General features: G+C 46.8%; 1 protein-coding gene across 1 annotated transcript in view; it reads right to left on the bottom strand.

The window, feature by feature from the left end:
- Positions 1–22,128, bottom strand: part of LOC144792120 (choline-phosphate cytidylyltransferase A-like) — a 184,935-nt gene that overhangs the window by 149,815 nt on the left and 12,992 nt on the right. The window lies entirely within an intron of this gene.

Here is a 22,128-nt window from a genome sequence, read left to right as displayed (position 1 = left end):
TAACAAGAGATTACTTTAGCATTCTTAGGCGCAGAGTTAGTCCTTGTTGACCGCTACAGCACACAGTAACAAGAGATTACTTTAGCATTCTTAGGCGCAGAGTTAGTCCTTGTTGACCGCTACAGCACACAGTAACAAGAGATTACTATAGCATTCTTAGGCGCAGAGTTGGTCCTTGTTGACTGCTACAGCACACAGTAACAAGCGGAGATTACTATAGCATTCTTAGGCGCAGAGTTGGTCCTTGTTGACCGCTACAGCACACAGTAACAAGAGATTATTATAGCATTCTTAGGCGCAGAGTTAGTCCTTGTTGACCGCTACAGCACACAGTAACAAGAGATTATTATAGCATTCTTAGGCGCAGAGTTGGTCCTTGTTGACCGCTACAGCACACAGTAACAAGAGATTACTTTAGCATTCTTAGGCGCAGAGTTGGTCCTTGTTGACCGCTACAGCACACAGTAACAAGAGATTACTTTAGCATTCTTAGGCGCAGAGTTAGTCCTTGTTGACCGCTACAGCACACAGTAACAAGAGATTACTTTAGCATTCTTAGGCGCAGAGTTGGTCCTTGTTGACCGCTACAGCACACAGTAACAAGAGATTACTTTAGCATTCTTAGGCGCAGAGTTGGTCCTTGTTGACCGCTACAGCACACAGTAACAAGAGATTACTTTAGCATTCTTAGGCGCAGAGTTGGTCCTTGTTGACCGCTACAGCACACAGTAACAAGAGATTACTTTAGCATTCTTAGGCGCAGAGTTAGTCCTTGTTGACCGCTACAGCACTCAGTAACAAGAGATTACTTTAGCATTCTTAGGCGCAGAGTTGGTCCTTGTTGACCGCTACAGCACACAGTAACAAGAGATTACTATAGCATTCTTAGGTGCAGAGGTGGTCCTTGTTGACCGCTACAGCACACAGTAACAAGAGATTACTATAGCATTCTTAGGTGCAGAGGTGGTCCTTGTTGACCGCTACAGCACTCAGTAACAAGAGATTACTTTAGCATTCTTAGGCGCAGAGTTGGTCCTTGTTGACCGCTACAGCACACAGTAACAAGAGATTACTATAGCATTCTTAGGCGCAGAGTTGGTCCTTGTTGACAGATATCAGCTCTCACACAACTTAGGATCCTGAGCCGCAGACAAAATCACACCAGGCAAGTAATGGACCCATGCAAGTGACTGGCTCCTGGGCCCTCTGAAAACACAAGCACTGCTACCTCCGCTACCCTTCTTCCCCCCTTCATCTGAACCTCTGTTTGCTGCCACAACTTGAAGAACTGTTGGGAGAAGTTTCCAAAGCAGTCTGATCAGATTTCGAACAAACCCAGACGCAAGCCTTCTCGGTCTTGGATTCAAGCCCATGGAACAACCATCGTCACACAAACTCTCATACAAGACTCAAGAGTATTAGGGATATTCAAGTCTTGGAGGAAGACCTCCATTAGTGCCCCTAAAGAACATTCTGCCTACCTGAAAATACCAACGGGAATCTTAGCACCTCCCCAACACCAGCTAGCCATTCTGTGACCCTGTGCACAATCTTTGAGTGGTTCCCCTACATCCTCCTGGTATGCTCCCCAAGCCCGCCTCTACAACAGGCCACTGCTCACTAAGCTCAGTTTACACTTAACAAATACCTGTTACGAAAGGATATGAAATGCTCTTCCGCTCATAATACTCCAGCCAAAAAGCTAAGTGTTATTGTAGGCTTCAAGCAGCATTTCAGCTTCAGACAGTGATGGAGAACAGAATAATGTCCAGAAGTGACCGGATAGCTCATCCTTAAAGCATTATGTCAAGCCCAGAATTATACACTCCTTCAAGCCTTTATCTAAAAACGAACAGCATCCGAAGAAGGTGGTGGACATTAAACATCATATCTTGAATATAAAGTTTTCAAACATCCTGAAAGTTGGCAGTGAGCCTCGATTTTTAGCTCTTTGTGCATTGAAGCCAACATACGTCGAACGTAAGACCACGAGTGGAGGAAGACGCTTCTTGGCCGCTTCACGCGCTATACACAAAGCCCGCATTCAGCTGAATCACAAATACCTCCATTCTGTGAGTCAGAATGCAAACAGCTGTACACCACTGTGTGCCAAGGCACACAAAGTACATTGTATTCTACCCACATCTGAACAGGCTCATTTCTTCTACAAAGTCCTTGGTGACGAAGACAAATATTTCAGATATACAGGCAATTCAACATGAAGTCATGAACAGGAGAAAAAAACCATGTGTGCCCAGAATTGGTGTGTGCACAGCTAGGTGCTTAGCTTTCAGGACAAGCGAGGATGGGGTTGACGGATCTGGGGGGAGGGTTGGTTCTGCCTGTTACCAGCTCTCAAAGTAATTAAATGCTACAAGTTTGCACGATTCAGAAAGGGGGTGGTGATGGACAGAGCATCTGAGTTAAACAGAACACTCTTACCCAGTCAAAAGATCAGGGCTTGATCCATCACCGTTTTTTAGCTCACTGCACCATCCCAGCTCAGAACCTGGCTACATGCAAATTAGTCTGTCCCTGGCCCAGTGCATCATGGTAACAGGGCAGACCAAACTACCTGAATCGTTTTGGCCACTACAGGAGTGGCAGGGTATGCTCAGATGTGAGTCCCTTGCTCACTGCACCATTAGGATTCAAGCAAGCCGGGCCGAAGACGGCTGCAATGCCAGAAACCGGTCCCCGGAAGCTTGTTTCCTTTCCAGTAAAGAATTGGCTTGGTAGTTTGGTCTGCCCTGTTCCCATGATGCACTGGGCCAGGGACAGACTAATTTGCATGTAGCCAGGTTCTGAACTGGGATGGTGCAGTGAGTTAAAAAACGGTGATGGATCAAGCCCTGATCTTTTGACTGGGTAGGAGTATTCTGTTTAACTCAGAAGCTCTGACCATCACCACCCCCTTTCTGAATCACAAGTTTGCTGCAGCACTCATTGCGCCGCCCACTGAAGTAGCACTGTAAACATGTCACAGGTCAGCTATTGCAACCTGTAGCGCGGTATAATTTCGACCTGGCAAAATAAACATTTTGCTATGACTAACCCTTTCTTTTTAATAGTAATAAGTCGCCCCTTAAAGTGGGCCCTAAATGCAAACACGTCAGGGTGTTTAAAAAGTAGGACATGTTATGCTCAAGTTTTACACGTCTTAGCATGGAGAAACCTATAAATTCGGTTTTCCATGCAGCAAGGTGGGTTCTCCCATAGAAAAGCAATGGGCTACCTTATAACCCTCTTTAACATGTTCGCCGACGGGAGCACTACCTGCCTGGTGCTGCGAACGACCGCTGGCCGTCGCGGCCCCACCCGTTTCTTCGAACGCTCCGCACTGGCGCGGAACGTTCGAAGCAGTTAACGAGTTAATGCATAGCTTCAGTATGTGATTAGCTAGAACAAGCATTGGAAATGCAATAGGTCTCGCATTAGGAAAGTTTGACTTTTTATTTATGTGTTGGTTTTGAAAATAGCAAAATTAATACCTTTGTCAGTTACAATGTCAATAGTTTTAACTTTCGCAAATGTGACACCTATAGCATTTGTAATGCAATGTGTGTTGTATTTACGTGACTTAGATGTATTGATATTACAAATAACAATGGCTTTTAATTTTGTAAATAATTATTACTTAAATAAAATTTATTGTAATTTATAATGGCAATAGCTTAAACGTTTGTAAATAACTTTTGTGAAGATTATGTTCAGTGTATTTTATTGTGACGAAAATCCAAGAACATTGCATTTGCACCTACACACACACAGAGCCACACACACACACACACACACACACACACATATATAGATGTGGTGGTGGTGGATCTGGGGGATATGGTGGTGGTGGTGGATGTGGTGGTGGTGGTGATGGTGGATGTGGTGGTGGTGGATGATGTGGTGGTGGATGATGTGGTGGTGGATGTGGTGGTGGATGTGGTGGTGGTGGTGGTGGATGTGGTGGTGGGTGTGGTGGATGCGGTGGTGGTGGATGCGGTGGTGGTGGTGGATGCGGTGGTGGTGGTGGATGCGGTGGTGGTGGTGGATGCGGTGGTGGTGGTGGATGCGGTGGTGGTGGTGGATGCGGTGGTGGTGGTGGATGCGGTGGTGGTGGTGGATGCGGTGGTGGTGGATGCGGTGGTGGTGGATGCGGTGGTGGTGGATGCGGTGGTGGTGGATGCGGTGTGGTGGATGCGGTGTGGTGGATGCGGTGTGGTGGATGCGGTGGTGGTGGATGCGGTGTGGTGGATGCGGTGGTGGTGGATGCGGTGGTGGTGGATGCAGTGGTGGTGGATGTGGTGGATGTGGTGGTGGATGTGGTGGATGCGGTGGATGTGGTGGTGGACGTGGTGGTCGGTGTGGTGGTGGATTTTGTAGGTGTGGTGGATGTGGTGGATGTGGTGTGGTGGATGTGGTGGTGGTGGATGTGGTGGATGCGGTGGTGGTGTTGGATGTGGTGGTGGTGGATGCGGTGGTGGTGGATGCGGTGGTGGTGGATGCGGTGGTGGTGGATGCAGTGGTGGTGGATGCAGTGGTGGTGGATGCAGTGGTGGTGGATGCAGTGGTGGTGGATGCAGTGGTGGTGGATGCAGTGGTGGTGGATGCAGTGGTGGTGGATGCAGTGGTGGTGGATGTGGTGGTGGATGCAGTGGTGGTGGATGTGGTGGTGGTGGATGTGGCGGTGGTGGATGTGGCGGTGGTGGATGTGGCGGTGGTGGATGTCATGGTGGATGTCGAGGCGATGGTGGATGTGGTGGATGCGGTGGATGTGGTGGATGTGGTGGATGTGTTGGATGTGGTGGTGGGTGTGGTGGATGTGGTGGTGGTGGATGCGGTGGTGGATGCGGTGGTGGTGGATGCGGTGGATGTGGTGGATGTGGATGTGGTGGTGGTGGATGTGGTGGTGGTGGAAGTGGTGGTGGATGTGTTGGATGTGGTGGTGGGTGTGGTGGATGTGGTGGTGGTGGATGCGGTGGTGGATGCGGTGGTGGTGGATGTGGTGGATGTGGTGGTGGATGTGGTGGTGGACGTGGTGGTTGATGTGGTAGGTGTGGTGGTGGATGCAGTGGTGGTGGATGCAGTGGTGGTGCATGTGGTGGTGGTGGATGTGGTGGTGGATGTGGTGGTGGATGTGGTGGATGTGGCGGTGGTGGAAGTGGTGGTGGATGTGTTGGATGTGGTGGTGGGTGTGGTGGGTGTGGTGGATGTGGTGGTGGTGGATGCGGTGGTGGATGCGGTGGTGGTGGATGTGGTGGATGTGGTGGTGGATGTGGTGGTGGACGTGGTGGTTGATGTGGTAGGTGTGGTGGTGGATGCAGTGGTGGTGGATGCAGTGGTGGTGCATGTGGTGGTGGTGGATGTGGTGGTGGTGGATGTGGTGGTGGTGGATGATGTGGTGGATGTGGTGGTGGATGTGGTGGATGTGGTGGTGGATGTCATGGTGGATGTCGAGGCGATGGTGGATGTGGTAGTGGATGTGGTAGTGGATGTGGTGGTGGATGCGGTGGATGTGGTGGAAGATGTGTTGGATGTGGTGGTGGATGTGGTGGTGGATGTGGTGGATAGTGTGCCGCCAAACTATCATGTTTCTACTCCTGCCAGCGTATCCATATATGTAACACAAGTGGAAACACACCAAAAAGCAGCCATGCCTATTAGCTTTGTCAATAGTTGTTCCTACATAAAGATTTAACAAAAAAATAAAGCTTTGCTATATAAAAAAAATACGCTTTTGTTCGTATGTGCTAATTTGTAGCAGAAGACAAACGATTGCGGCTTTCAGGGAGCAGAATTGTGTCACAGCCCTGGCTCACCATTTTGTAATTATGGACAACCTTGTGATCACTGTGGCTACGGTGCAATACGTGAGGGCAAAGTTAGCGCTATATACAATTGTCCACAAAATAAATACAAATTAAAACCTAGAACTGCTGCAAAGGTAAAATCGACTTTTCCCATTTAAGATGATGGAAAAAACAAAGAACATTATCGGCACCCGTCGCAGCAAAGTGTAGCGCTCATAATGTGTAAACATGTACAAGATAAATGAATGCCACTTTGGAAAATTACGCATTCCACTGCAAAAACATGTTTGTACCTGCAAAGGTGGAACTATAACCTATATTTGTGTTGGAGGGAAGAGCTAATAAAAACAAGGAGAAACACGAGAGACGGCCTGCGGCCGTCAAAGTGAAAGTACGGCCGGCGGAGGAGAAATGCGACACGACGGGCAGGGGAGGGGGCGGAGCGGGGAGAGCGGCATGAGGGTGTGAAGCAGCAGGGGCCTGAGATGCGGCCGCATCAATGGTTGCCACAGCACAAATATTTAGAAAAAAAACCAAAGGCTTAGCTATACAAATAGTAAACATGGTTTACTTCTTATGGGCAACATTGTAGCATAAGGCAAAAGGTGACGACTTTGGAGTTTACAGGAAAGAAGTTCGAATCATAGCGCAAGTTCACAAAGAAACATAAAGGTCGGGTTTCTGTAATCTAACTTGTGGCCATGTAAAACGGTGCAATACGTGAGGGCAAAGTTAGCGCTATATACAATTGTCCACAAAATAAATACAAATTAAAACCTAGAACTGCTGCAAAGGTAAAATCGATTTTTCCCATTTAAGATGATGGAAAAAACAAAGAACATTATCGGCACCCGTCGCAGCAAAGTGTAGCGCTCATAATGTGTAAACATGTACAAGATAAATGAATGCCACTTTGGAAAATTACGCATTCCACTGCAAAAACATGTTTGTACCTGCAAAGGTGGAACTATAACCTATATTTGTGTTGGAGGGAAGAGCTAATAAAAACAAGGAGAAACACGAGAGACGGCCTTGAAAGTACGGCCGGCGGAGGAGAAATGCGACACGACGGGCAGGGGAGGGGGCGGAGCGGGGAGAGCGGCATGAGGGTGTGAAGCAGCAGGGGCCTGAGATGCGGCCGCCTTTGATGTGATAATGCGAGGCAAGCAGCTGGTGGCATTGTGCACGCGCTTTCACATGCACTGCAAGAAATCGCCTGGGAATCGCCTGATCTCGGTAAGCTTTGTTTAAGCCCCCATAGTCTCGCTCTGCTCAATGCGCATGCGCATTGACAGGCGAGACCTAAAAATGATTCAAGGACTCATTGGAATAGGAATGTTAAATCCAACCTAAGGGTTAAGTCTCTTTTTAAATTACTCCCATGTTTTAAAGTTTGCAAATGCCTGCGTAAGCCAAATGTGCCACCCAACCACTGTCACCTGAATGTTAAATAGTGCTCCTGAGTGGTTTTGTGTTTTCCTTACAGTCAGTGGGCAAAGGGCTTCAGAGTGGAGAGGCGAGGGTCTTCCTGAAAGGGTGGCTGGGGAGGAGCTGAGCCCCTGTCCTGATTGCACTTCATAGATGCCTGCTGAGGCACACGCAATAGGACCCGACAGCAGGCCTGTGCCTGTCTTTGTTCACCTGCCAGGCTGGTGTCAAACCCAGAGGAAAAAGAAGAACTGATCAGAGTCAGTTATAGAGTTATACTAAGGTATTCCACAGACCGGCAATGGGAATAAAAGTGGCATCCCCAGAACCTGAAATCAGAACACTGCTGAACATGAGAAGAAGCTGTAGAAAGACTGCCCTCTGTCTGAAGCAAGAATTGAACCCAGGACCCTAGAAGTGACTCCAAGGGTCAGTGGGCTGCCCTGGGTGAACTACAGAGGTACAAGTTCCAGAGGCCTTTCCTGCTTCCCAGCTGACCCAACCCAACTGGACCGGACCTGTCCCCCTCTGCAGGCCTATGTGGAAGTGAGTCCAGGCCAACAAATGCTGTCATGAAGGTCTTGGAGCTTTGGCTGGAGTCAGAGTGCTCTACTCCCTGCCTCACGGAGGGTTTCACCAGATGTGACGTAGAGAGTCATAGCATCCCGTAGGGTTGTGATAATTCTAGCCGAAGGCTTCATGGATCCAATGACAAATGATGCAGAGATCTGCCGCTCCCTACTGGAAGCCTCACTGGATCCAACGCAGAGTGCCGCAGAGCGGCACCATGCAGATCCTCACTAAAGGCTTCACTGGATCTCACAGAGCCGTGCCGCTCCCAGCTGAAAGCCTCACCGGATCCAACGCAGAGTGCCGCTCCCTACTGGAAGCCTCACTGGATCCAACGCAGAGTGCCGCAGAGCGGCACCATGCAGATCCTCACTAAAGGCTTCACTGGATCTCACAGAGCCGTGCCGCTCCCAGCTGAAAGCCTCACCGGATCCAACGCAGAGTGCCTCAGAGCCTCGCAGAGCGGCACCATGCAGATCCTCACTAAAGGCTTCACTGGATCTCACAGAGCCGTGCCGCTCCCAGCTGAAAGCCTCACCGGATCCAACGCAGAGTGCCGCAGAGCCTCGCAGAGCGGCACCATGCAGATCCTCACTAAAGGCTTCACTGGATCTCACAGAGCCGTGCCGCTCCCAGCTGAAAGCCTCACCGGATCCAACGCAGAGCCGCGCCACACTATCCTCACATCGAACTCAGAAGTTAAAACATCCAGTGGGACGAACCTGGTCTAGCATCGGGCACGCCATCCATCGCATTAGCCTGAACTTGTGACGTTGTCCTGGTCCGGCATGGCCAGATACCAGCAGTTGGCACTTTGCGCCTTTGGTGCTGTTTCACTTAAAACTTTAAAAACTCATACCTCCGGATCTAGTTGTTTGATCTTTGACGTTTTGGCGTAATTTAATTTATCAAAATGTACTCTATTTTGTAAATAGGTTTGGGATTTTTCTTGCGTTGGGTTTCACTTTATTACTGCTTGAGTTCTGTATAAATACTTGACACATCACCTCTAAGTTAAGCCTGACTGCTTTTGTGGCAACCTACCAGAGGGTTAAGAACAGGTTGTCACTTTAGAGCTTCACTCTGACAAGGACGACAATTATTATTTGAAGTTGATTCGCAACCCCTTCATCAAATAATTCAATTTTTTACAAGTCCCTTCAGCTGGGAGGCTGATGTATGCATTCACTAAACTTTATGAACACGTTTTTCACATGTGTGCAATTGAGCCTTATTATTCTGAAAACCACATGTCCACAACCGACCCTGGTGTCACGTAACTTTACTTACAGACATCCTTGCACACCTGTCACTCAGCACAAAGACTATGACCCCAATGCTGCTGCTGTTATTTGCAAGTATGCGGAGTGCATCGATAGCTAAGGCTTTACCAAGTCTAAATACATCTCTTCCACCCATGTACCACCTACAAGTGGCTTCCTAGCCACTCAGTGAAAGAACACTCGGACCGGTCTAGAACGCCCTTAATCACAAGAAGGGATAAAGCTCTCAGTCATGTTAATTCTCAAAATTCAAGGTAATTCTGTGCTGTGGCCATGGTTCCATGATTACACCACAATGGATGCCACTCTCATTAACTGTACCTACCAAGCCTCCCTCTTTGGGGGGACCATGGCTGCCTTACCACAAAAGAGCTAGTGTGACTCCCCATAGTGGCAAAAGACGCAGTCACGCAACCTTCCAACACACTACTTTTCCTCCACCCATGTTGCGTCCTCTCCTCTGCAGTCCCATGTCATGCTCCCATGTGGTGCCCCTGTCCCATGGAATGGATGGTGTGGAAGAAGGCTGTGATGAGAGTGCTGCACCAAGGTCACCGAGTCTCAGGTGGAGATAGACTGCGCGTGGATCCTCACTGCTCTGGGTGGGAACTAATACTTGAAATCCACTTCAAATAAACCGGTTTAATGGTCCCTCCGCTGCTTGGGCAATACCAGACCTCAAATTCATGGCCAACAAACACACAAGTCAAAATCAGTAAAAACACTTGGGATCCCCCAACCTCATGTCAAGCTCGGCCTTAGAAGGTAAATAAACCCTACACATTGTTAATGAGGGTCTTATGTGAGCAAGCACCCTACTTTTAGCTGGCGTGAAAATCAGAGGACCAGGTTCACAGATCTATTGGGTACACCACTGCCAGATGCTCGGGCACTGCTCAAACAGGGCATAGAAACTCCTTGGGCCTACTGCAAACATGATCAAGAACAGGTTCACCAAGGTGCACAGCACCAGCGCATGAAACCCTAGAGCCGACTCGGTTGGAACATCCACAAAAGAAGTCCGGCGCAGAAATATTGTGAATGACGGCAAAGGGACTTAGCAGAATGTGGAAGACTGGAATTACACAGTGGTTGATTACTCCAGAATGTAAAGGAACCATTAGTGTACATGCAAGGACAGAAGCCGGTTCTTGTTGGGTGGGACGGGAGGACATGATAAGGGAGTGCAGAGTTCATAGCAGAACCCAGCAGAAGGCGGCACATCTACCGTGTGGCCTGCAGATCTAGAGCAACCAGGACTTCACTGGACTAGAGCAACATGGAGACAAATATCTGGGTTCACCTCAACAAGTCTCAAACGCAGGGGTAGTAAACAGAGTGATGAGCCATGCCGTCAGTTCTCCAACCTGCAACAGGCTCTCCTCAGCGGCAAGCCGTATCTTATGTATCTATGTGATGGTCTTTATGTGGCGATGACATCAGCAAAAGGCAGCGGAGAGCTGTACAGAGCCAAAGAAAGTCAACGAGTGACTGGAGAGGTAGCTGGGTTCTCGACTGTTACTGCATCGTGATGACACATTTACTCAACACTGCTTGCTTTTCAAATGAGGTTTTCAGAAAAAGAAAAAAAAAAGCATTGCTGGGAAAATCACTGGCCGGCTGGATTTGATTTTTTAATGATTCTAATATTGACACTTCAAGGGCGTTTTCTTGGCTTGGAAAAAAGGGAAAGTTTTCCAATACACAATGTGGCAAGGGTCAAATTCCTTTAAGGTTTAATATTAGCCACTCAGGCTCCACTGTCACAGATCTACGGGCCTGTGGAAATGTTCTGATGGAAAATAAGGTGACAAGAAGTAGGAGTAAAGTCCTCTCTCCAAAATGGTGCACTTCAAAAAGTGTCACGAATGAGTAAAGCTGAACCCACCACACCCAGCCACGCCTCCGGACTCCACTGGACGGACCACAGCTGCGTCCACTTCAGCTTCTGAAGGACCACGATCCACCACCACCAGCAACAGGTTGCACGCAGAAGCTGGAACAAGATCACAGCCGACCAGCTCGCAACTTCCCTGAGCATGAACCCTCCCACCAGCGTAACGAACCCAAGCCAGGCGGCCTCCAACCTCGCGAAGTGGATCAGCAACTGCGCAGACGACCTCGCCCCTCTGAAGACCCCGCCTAGCAGACCTGGCAGCAAGAAAGCCCCATGGTTCACCGACGAACTCAAGAGCTCCAAGAAGAACTGCCGAGCCCTCGAGAAAGCCTGGCGCAGAGACCCAACACCGAACAACATGACTGCCCTCAAGCTCGCCACCCGTAAACACCACCAACTGATCCACGCCACCAAGAAAACTGCATTCAAGGAACGACTTGACAACAACGCCCACAACAGCAAGGAACTCTTCAACATCGTTAAAGAGCTCTCCAACCCCAACGCCGGCAACAACGACATCACCCCTTCACAAGACCTCTGCAACTCCCTCGCCTCCTACTTCCACAACAAGATCGCGGACATACACAACAGCTTCAGCACTCAACCGACGCACGCCACGACTGAACCACCGCCCCCCACCACCACCATTCCGCGCCTGGACCCCGATCAGCACCGAAGACACCATCCGCACGATGAACTCCATCCACTCCGGATCTCCGACCGACCTCTGCCCTCACCACATCTTCAACAAGGCCGACGTTGTCATCGCACCCCACCTGCGGGACATCATCAACACCTCCTTCAACACCGCGACCTTCCCGGAGAGCTGGAAGCACGCCGAACTCAGCGCTCTACTAAAGAAGCCATCAGCCGACCCCACCGACCTCAAGAACTACCGCCCCATCTCGCGGCTCCCGTTTCCTACAAAAGTCAACGAGAAGACCGTCAACAAGCAGCTGGCCACCTTCCTCGAGACGAACGGATCCCTTGACCTTTCGCAGTCCGGCTTCCGGGCCAACCACAGCACCGAGACCGCCCTGATCGCAGCCACCGATGACATCCGAGCCCTGCTCGACAACGGAGAAACAGCGGCCCTCATCCTCCTAGACCTCTCCGCGGCCTTCGACACTGTCTGCCACCGTACCCTAGTGCAGCGCCTCAGCAGCGGCGGAATCCAGGAGAAGGCACTGGAATGGATCATCTCGTTCCTCGCCGGAAGGACACAGAGAGTCCGCCTCCCCCCGTTCAGATCAGAAGCCACCGAAGTCATCTGCGGCGTTCCTCAAGGCTCCTCGCTCAGCCCAACCCTCTTCAACGTCTACATGAGCCCCCTCGCAGCCATCGCACGCCAACACAACCTCAACATCATCTCCTACGCCGACGACACCCAGCTGATCCTCTCCCTCACCAACGACCCCGCCACCGCCAGAGCCAACCTACACGAAGGGATGACAGACGTAGCCAAGTGGATGATGAACAGCCGCCTGAAACTGAACTCGGACAAGACGAAGTCCTCATCCTGGGATCTTCACCCTCCGCCTGGGACGACTCCTGGTGGCCCCCCGCCCTGGGCAGCGCGCCCAAACCAACAGACCACGCACGCAACCTGGGCTTCATCCTTGACTCCTCCCTCTCCATGACCAGACAAGTCAACGCCGTCTCCTCGTCGTGCTTCAACATCCTGCGCATGCTACGTAAGATCTTCCGGTGGATCCCCACCGAGACCAGGAAGACGGTCACCCAGGCCCTCGTCACCAGCCGTCTGGACTACGGCAACTCCCTCTACGCCGGAACCACCGCCAAACTCCAGAAGAGACTCCAGCGGATTCAGAACACCTCAGCACGACTCATCCTGGACATCCCCCGTCGCAGCCACATCTCCGGACACCTGAGAGATCTGCACTGGCTCCCGGTCAACAAGAGAATCACCTTCCGTCTCCTCACCCACGCACACAAAGCCCTACACAACCAAGGCCCAGGATACCTCAACAGCCGCCTCAACTTCTACGCTCCCACACGCCAACTTCGATCGACCGGCCACGCCCTCGCCGCCGTCCCCCGCATCCGAAGAGCCACCACAGGAGGAAGGTCCTTCTCCTACCTGGCCGCAAAGACTTGGAACTCCCTCCCGTCCCACCTCCGCCTGACCCAGGACCACCTTGCCTTCAGGAAGCAGCTCAAGACCTGGCTGTTCGAGCAGTAGCGGACCCCCCCTCCACCAGCGCCTTGAGACCCTCTGGGTGAGTAGTGCGCTATATAAATGCTCTGATTGATTGATTGATCTAAGATGTTGATCGTCTGCATCCATTTGAGGGAGAGTAAGGAGGCGAGTGCAGTTAGCACGGCGTAGACTCAAGTTATGGTCTGTGTAGCCAACCATAACTTGCCAATTTCTGTGTGCTACCTTACTTTGCAGTCACTACTTTGAGGGAAGTTACATCGGGGGTAAGTACATCAGCTTTGTTGCCACATCACAGGAAACACTGTGTGTTTACTTCACAATAATGTTGCAAGGAATTTTACTTCATGGGGCTTTATTTCACAGTTGTGTGTGGGGGTAGCATATGGGGTAGTGAGGGTTATTCAGGTTTCAAAGATGGGTAGAGTATAAGGGTAATAAGTGTTTTTTAGGGTTCATGGTTGGTGTACAGGGGTAGTAAGAGGGGTTTAGGGATAGGTATTGGGGTAGCAATGGGGTTTTAGGATTCAGTGATGAATAGTGTTAAGGGCAGCGTGGGGTTTTAGGGTTCAGGGAAAGGTACTGTTAGGGGGAAGCAAGGGGGTTTTAGAGTTCAGGGATGAGTAGTGTATAGTGTTTCAGTGATGGGTAGTGTACAGGGGAATTTGAACGTACTTGTATATTATTTTAAAGTTAATATGTATGAATTAAAAATAGGTAAAACTAAATATTTTATAAGGTTAACGTTGTAGAATTAATTTTAACAAAAACAAACATTTTGAATATAATAATTCACAGCTTTTATAATATATTGGGTAGAACTATATCTGTATATAGAAATGGGAATGAATATTTATTAAAAAAAATAATATAAAGTGAATTTACATTGGTATAAAATAGTACATACCTAACTACGAAGTCAAGGCAGTGGAGATATAAAGGTATGCAATATAAACGCACTCCTGAAGTAATGACTTGCGATGTAATGGCCACGCCCGATGTAAAAACAACAATGTATTGACTCCCAAAGTAATGGGCTGAGAAACACTGACTAACAATTCCCTATTTCAGGAGTTTTACGTTTTTTTCGGAATCATAAAATTACTGTTTTTTGAAATGGGATTTCTGCTGTACTTTTAAGTGTATGTTAGTATGCTATCAGCAAAATAAATCAAAAGTGACCTTTTAAGTTGTATATTACATCCAATTTCTACACAACCAATCCGCACTGTGCAGGACACAGATCGGGATGAGCGGAAGAGCCAGGCGTTTGGCCAGTCCTCCATCCCATCCATCCCACACCCGATCCGCACAGGGCACAGCATGCGGCCATGTGCAACTGGGCGTCCATTGCATTTGCAAAATACGTAAATAAATGTTTTTTATCCTCCCCAAAAAGTTGCCTATCTACCTGTGAATTCAAGGATTTTTTTTCCTTTTTCTTTTTTTTACGTTTAAAAAATGTGCCATGTGCAACTGGGCGTCCATTGCATTTGCAAAATACGTAAATAAATGTTTTTTATCCTCCCCAAAAAGTTGCCTATCTACCTGTGAATTCAAGGATTTTTTTTCCTTTTTCTTTACATTTAAGGGCAACCACCGTCCCTTTTTTTCCATGACACAGGCTTTGATGCCTGGCATCCTGTGAAAGCGTCAACAAAAAATATTGAACTTCAGCCAATCAGATTTTATTTCAAACCCAGGTCCGCTCTCAGAATTTTTATTTTTGAAACTGGTCTACTCAGATATACTTATCTTCTTTCCTTATTAACGGAAGGCCGGCATGAAATATTTTTGTAACAAAAATGTTTTGAAAATGTGTGAGTCGATTTATTCCAAACCAAGTAAAGCCGCACCTTGATATAAAATTCTAGTTTCAAGCAAGCTTTGGTGCAATTCCTCTCAACAATTTTTGCTGCCGCTGATAGCAAATATTCCAGTGGAATTTAAAATCGAATACACAACTCTCTTGACCTGAATTTTAGCTCTTGCTTGGCCACGACATAAGTGGGAGACAGCGTTGTATTTCTGTGTCTCTTTAGGCAACAGGATGACTGAGGGAGTTTAATGTTGGCTTCTGCAACAAACGTTGATATGCATGTCAAGAGTTTGAATCCAAGCAAGGTCGATCCAGCCTTCTATCCTTCCGAGTTAGGTAAACAGAATACCACTAAATCGGGTAATAGCAACACTTATTGGTGCAATACCGGTTCCTTGACAAACGTGTAGCTAGTGGGAGGTATTCTCTATTTTTTCCCTATGATTCTAGTAGACTGAATGCGAATTACCTCTATCAGTAGATACAAAGCAAGTATCATGCAAGCCTTTCTTTATCTTGTCTTAAGTGTTGTATGTGCTGTGTGTTAATCAAAGGAACTTCCAACTGAAACATGTAAATAAACAGGAAATATCACATTCCTGAAGTAAGCCTGGTGACCTTGTGGCATTAGCAAAAGAAGCTGAAACATGTCGACTCATTACCATGGAGGGATAAATAACTTACCTAATCATCCAAAGTTTTGATTATAATCTTGCCTCGCATACATTAACTCAATAAATTTACGAGTTTTTTTCCAACTGTTCAACAACATAACCGAACCCCAGATCACATAGAAAAAGAAGCATCTCCGACTAGAATGGTAGAACCCAACCCGACACATCCCGATTCACCCTTTGCCGTGATGTAGAGCTCGATGATGTAGCATGCCACACATTGAGGGCAAGGGATATTCTTACAAAGTTATGTATATCCCTTTTCCATGGAGAATCACAAAACACACACTAAAAGTAAATCAGTGTCAACGGATCTGCATCATACCACAATTCAGAATTTAGGGAGATTAAAGTACAAACAATATGAAAACACTCTCCTTAAAAAAGGCTAAAATGTACTCATGTGGACTTAGACCTACATTTTAAATACGTTTCAGACTGAACTTCTTTGAGAAATATTGTAGTATTCTTAAGCGTATGCGCCCGTCACAGATTGGCAGGAGTAGTCACACGCGTACCCTCTAACACAGTTGGACATGGAAGAGTAAATTTCCACGTGTAGCAATGTGACCGTAACGGTCATCTGCTTGTCATGCTTCTCTAATGGGAAGACATGTTCAAAGCAGAGAAAACCCTGACACAGCATCTCATTCGTTCACGTACAACTTCCCCATTCCTACTCTGAAAACCATGTACTCGTGTCTTTGAGATTTGCAAATATATAACTTCTTTCGGGATCTTAAAGTAACTGGACAAAGTTTCTAAACCGGCCATTTTCTGGGATGTCACCAACTTTTACAGGTGGACCCATCGTGGAACAGTCTACAAACTTGCTCTTGTTAGCAGATTTGCTCACATGGAAATTCCAGCATACTGGCAGAATTGCCATATGGATAAGTCCTATTAGATACAATTCTATAAATTGGGAACTGGGTTCTGTCCTTGTAAATGACTATATATTTGCTACTACGTTTCAAGTACATGCACAAATCTCTGCATGGACCCAGGACATATTGTTTTGGGTCCAGGACCACAAGATTTCATGTTTGTTTTGTCCTTGGGACATGTAGGTCCACCACCTGCAGCACAAGCCCTTTGGCTGACAGTTTACAGTGCCACATTATGGAGCAGGGAGGAAATATTTGGGTCTATATGTTAATGCCGTTGGAACTTGTATGTCTGGTCTATTAATGCAAAGCCTTTGTTATTCGGGTGAGCACTTTAAATAAATGCTGTAAGCTCGTACTCTACTACAGACAGTGGTTAAGGCAAAACAATGTGTACACACGTTTGCAAAGTATAACAATATGAGGATCCACATAATGCTCCGAAAGTGTTCTTTGATTAGATGCAAATATAATAAGCTTTAAAGCCAGATTGATGATTCTTTGATTTCAAAACAAAATGTTACCAAACAAAATGCAACTAGGAAAAAAAAAACTACTGTGAAATTTTCTGTACCATTTGTTTTGAAGCAACATTTAGTAAAATGTGTTGATGCGTGCTAATATTTCCCGAAAATATTCATAATGGAAAATTAGTGTGACCACTTGCAATAAGATTATGGAAAACATGAAAATAAAAGAGCAGTGGCAAAGGCACTAAGTCTGACACTGGTGGTCAGTCGTTTGGTTTTGTCAATGCGTGTCTTGTTTTGACATGGCTTTTGTAAAACTTCATTGTGGGAACTGTCAGGCCCTTACCATTTTAACAAACTTTGACAAAAAGCAAAACTATGTTTTGCTCTCAAAAACGTATAGACTCTCACAATAGTTCCTGTCACTGAAGAAAACTACTTTCTGTGCCGATATGCTCCTTGTGACAGAGCAGAATGCGGTAACTCAAAGTGAAGCCAGCCAACCCATGGAAGAGGTGTGGCGCAGCGGCCAGGGCCCCTGACTCCTGACCACGGGGTTAACGGTTCGATCCCCAGTGCCAGCGGCAGGTTAGTCCAGCACAATGTGACTCTGGGCAAAAGCTCGCTTAATCTTCCAGACGTCCACCATCGCCGGGACACCCTTGGGTAATTATGCGCTTTACAAATACTGGATTTCAATTCATTGATGTATAGAGAGAGAGAGACAGAATTTTATTAAAAACAAAAGGTCTTGGTTAACGCCATACCCAATTAGGGGCCTCATTTTTAAAAAGTCACCAAAGTGCATCCAAGGTATGTCTTTGCATTAGAGCAGATTTATGTATTTCATGAATTCACAAGAATTTACAGAAGTAAACCAAAAAATCGTACTCCTAGACAATATTTTTGAACTATATTTTACAATTAGCAAATATATACGAGTAGATTTGCTCATGTGAAACTCTGTTGAGCGTTTATAAGCTCACTTTATCCACTTTTTTACCAGCACTGGAAGAACTTTAACTTCTCCCCTTGTCAGGAGTAAATTTACAACCTTTCTCAGTATAGAAAAAGATTTGAAAAGAGCTGGTGAAATCCCTTAAATAATTCAAGTTAGTAGGTTTGCACAGACTCCAAAGGGAATTCTAACCCTGGAACTATTGGTGGCCTCCAGTCCCAGCATGTAGGTTTGCGAAAAGGTGACAAAATAAGGGAATTGCTATTATTTAAGCTCTGCTATACTATTCGCTTTGGCATAATCAGCGAGCCAATTATAAGAGCTCTTCTATAATGGGACTGCTGCCATAATTTGTAGCTGCACTACATGGCACCAAAGGGACAAGTAGATTTATGAAGCAACTTGTTCCATGGACAAGTAGATATTTTATTAAATTCCACACCACTGAACAAGATGTGCTTCAACATTAGCTTACAGAGTAGATGCAATCTAATGCATAGGTGACTAACTCTGGCACCGGATATCAGGGCTTTACATCCAGCTTAGGCCAATGACCAACAAACATGTGGTTGTAGGCAAAGTACATGATCTGCTCTTTCCTCAAATTTTAAACCATTTATTAATGCCTTAACTGCAGCGGTTTTTCCGCCGCGGTGCGGGCGTTCTAAAGAGTGGGCTGGGCCCCGTCGGCCGTTGGCCGACGGCAGCACCCGCGAGGTAGTGCTCCCGTCAGCCAACGGGAGCATGGAAGGGGTTAATTAACAATGTAAATCTATATGGTGGACTGTTTGTAATGTATTGTACCAGTGATTGCCTCCCCTTCCTCTCTGTAACTGATCAGTTACAAAAACTCAAAGCTCCGCTGTGTTGCATACAGTCTTTCCTGCAGAAAGGCTAGGCTATGAGCATTTGTATACTTCTGCCATCAGTATGGCACTGTAGCATTTTCTTATTCTGGGCGCCCTTTCATTTCCTCCTCACATTTCCAATGATCGCTGTTGAGTTGTGTATGCATAATACAGACTTACAAAAAGCCTACATTATGAATACCTCATTCATAAATACGTAAATTATATATCAACCTATTGGGCTATCTACATAACACTGAAGTGTATTACTATTAATAAATTCTGTTACATTTATTTTATTGGCTTTGGAAAAATTAAAACTCATTTGTGTGGGCCCAGCACTGTCCTAGGGACAAATTCTGGCTAAGGGCACTCCTTGGAGACTAATCGGAGTACAGGACCAGCTCAAGCAGGGAGTTGGAGCTTCAAAAAAAGATTCCGTTTTTGTATTATGGTTATTTAAGGGCCACATGTACGCAGGTTTCATTTTGTGAGTACCAATAGCAAATTTTTGCGATTCGCTACTACAACATTGCAAACACCTACGTAGAAATGTGTCGACATATTCAGCGATTTCTAATGTGGTTGCAATTGACCTACTTTATTAATATTCATGAGGTAGGTCACAATTTGCGACCCACCGGGAATTGATACAAATACAGGGATGATAGCCTTCTGGGGACAGCAGACCATCAGGCCTTTGTTTGCTTTAAAGTAAAGCAACTAAAAACAACAAACAAAAAAAATGAATGCAGCCCATTTTCCTTAACCCCTTCCCTGTGCTGCAAATTCTGTCGCTGCACGGGTGTTAGGGCGTGAGCGCGGATGACGGCTCCACGCCGTCATGAGTCACGGGCGGCATGTGCTCATGACGGCGTGGTTCCGTCATGACCACGCCCGCTCATTAATTCGCCTGCACAGGCGGGGAACTAGTGCCGCGTGGGAGGAGCGGCGGCAGCATGGCGACTCCACGCCGTCATGAGCACACGCCGCCCGTGGCTTAGGACGGCGTAGAGCTGTCATGAGCACGCAAGGGGTTAAAGGGAAACAAGCGAGAAGGAAACGTTTCAGTTTAATTTTTTTTTAAGAGTAGGCAGTGGTCCCTGGAACTACTGCCTGCTCTTTAAAACGTTTTTGCATCCATTCACAAAAGGTAAGGTGGGCTACATGGGACCTTTTCCCGTTTGCAAGTTGCTTACCACCTACTGGAGGTAGGTGGCTTCTTGCATTTATTTTGGCTGGAATCCCATTTCCCCAGCCTCATTCGTCGACCTATATATTTTCAGAGGAACCGTAAAAATATACAGTAAGCCCGTTGCCTGCAGGGGTTTTTCTGTTATTTAAAAGTGGTGTAGCTCGTATGACTTCAGGTTTAGATAAGGCGCTCTACAGCTAAAGTCTCTGTTCACTGGAGAGGTGTGTAAGCGCACAACAATTCAGGTATCCGATTAACATAGGACATGCCCATTCTGTCAAAAAAATCAAATTTATTCCAATTTGGGTATTTACCAGTTTCCCATCCTTGTGCTTAACCGCATGCGCGCTAGCGGTTTTCCCGCTGTGCGCTGCGTTTTTGTAAATACCGCGTTACATGACGAGCTCAGCTCGTCATGAACGTACGAGCGTTGTCACTCATGACGAGCTGAGCTCGTCATGAGCGCGGAAGGGGTTAATATAGGTAATGGCGGACGAGGGACCCTCTCTCTACAACACTCCGCTTAGGAAAGATTCTGTCTTTCATGTCATGACACGCAGTGCGCAAAAAAAGAAATGTTGCCTTAAATGTCTCCTTTTTGCTAATCAGTGTTTATTTTAGAAAAAAAATGAACAGAAGAATGAAAAACTGTTCTCCTTTTCCTCGTTTGAGCTGCAGCTGCAATGATGCTCTGAGACTTGCTTTTCACCTTGGTTGTCAGCTCGGCACCAGTCACTATGACATCACAACTCAACTGTAACACTTTATTACAGTTGAGAAACTATGGTATTTTGCTATTACAGGTGATTATAGACATCACTAGCCAGCTATATCGGGGAAATTAGAGGTTTTTTTAAGGAATTGTTCACTTCCATGATTTAGATGGTGATTATCAATTGATGCTCAGATGGGAGGGAAGGCTACATAGCAAATGTCTTTGTTTTAAAATGTGTCGCTGTCTGCTGCACGCCACAGCAAAGTTACAGCATCACGTTAGTTTGATCATTTAAGGCAAGAACCATTTGTCCACAAAGGAAAATGTAATTATCATGTGTTATGTGGATAAAATCATTCAAATATATTTTTTAAAGATCCCTGGGGACAGGAAATACGTCAACAGTGAGGGGTGGATCAGGCCCCGCCTCCAACTGAATGAGGGGCTGCAGCAGTACCTCAATAAAGAGGCGCATGGCATGGAAATTGAATTAAGACCTCAAATCAAGTGTTTGAGGGAGAAGGGATGAGTGAGGGAGTTCATGGTGTATCCCAAAGGAGGGAGCAAGTGAGTGACTGTGGAAGCGAGTCCGCCTTTAAGAAGTGAGTGGACCGGCCCAAACATTTACTCTATAAGCGTCACAATCCCTCTGCGGTACATCAGGGGCACACATTCATAAGCCTTGGATATAATGTTGTGCCCACCACGGAGCTCCTGGGCCCAGTGGCTGGTACAGCACCCCCTTTCTCTATGCTACTGATCCTCCCAGTGGCCCCAAGCTCACTGCTGACTCCCATGGGTTAATAATTGCTATACTGTTCACCTTAAAACTACGGTGTCCTCCCAGACAAGTAGGAGGAAAAGCGCAGAATCAAAACTACATTATAGAATTTCTACATTTTGCACTCTTTTGTTTTTGGCAGCTCTATTGTTTGCTATGAACTTTTATTGATTAATTAAATAAAAAAGTGGTTCTTGCCTCCATAGACCATCGGCATTGAGAGATTGCAAACTTATCTGCAAACATTACCCTCAAGGCACAGACGTAGACAACAGTGACTGGTTGAGGATGACATTCTACAGATATCTTTCAGTAGGGCATGGAACCCCCTCAAAATGTTGGTGCAGTGAAGAGCTGTGCTTCTTGACCACATGATTCCCTAATTGTTTACCCATCACTTCCGGTCCTCGAACTGCCCACAGCATGTGATGTTTGCTGTGCTAGGTAAATACATCTAAAATATGCACATTGTAAGCCAACCTTTTGTTGGCAAGTCTTAACTTACATAGCAACACACCCCTGACTTTTGGTAGACTCAGGTCTTCTGGGTGTGCCTCTGAGGCAAGGCTCCCTACAAACACATGTCCACCTCCCCTACGCGGTCTCCGCCACACCGGAGA

This window comes from Lissotriton helveticus, chromosome 11 (genome assembly GCF_964261635.1).
Source record: "Lissotriton helveticus chromosome 11, aLisHel1.1, whole genome shotgun sequence".
NCBI classification, from domain to species: Eukaryota; Metazoa; Chordata; class Amphibia; order Caudata; family Salamandridae; genus Lissotriton; species Lissotriton helveticus.
This window is presented reverse-complemented; position numbering and strand designations above follow the sequence as displayed.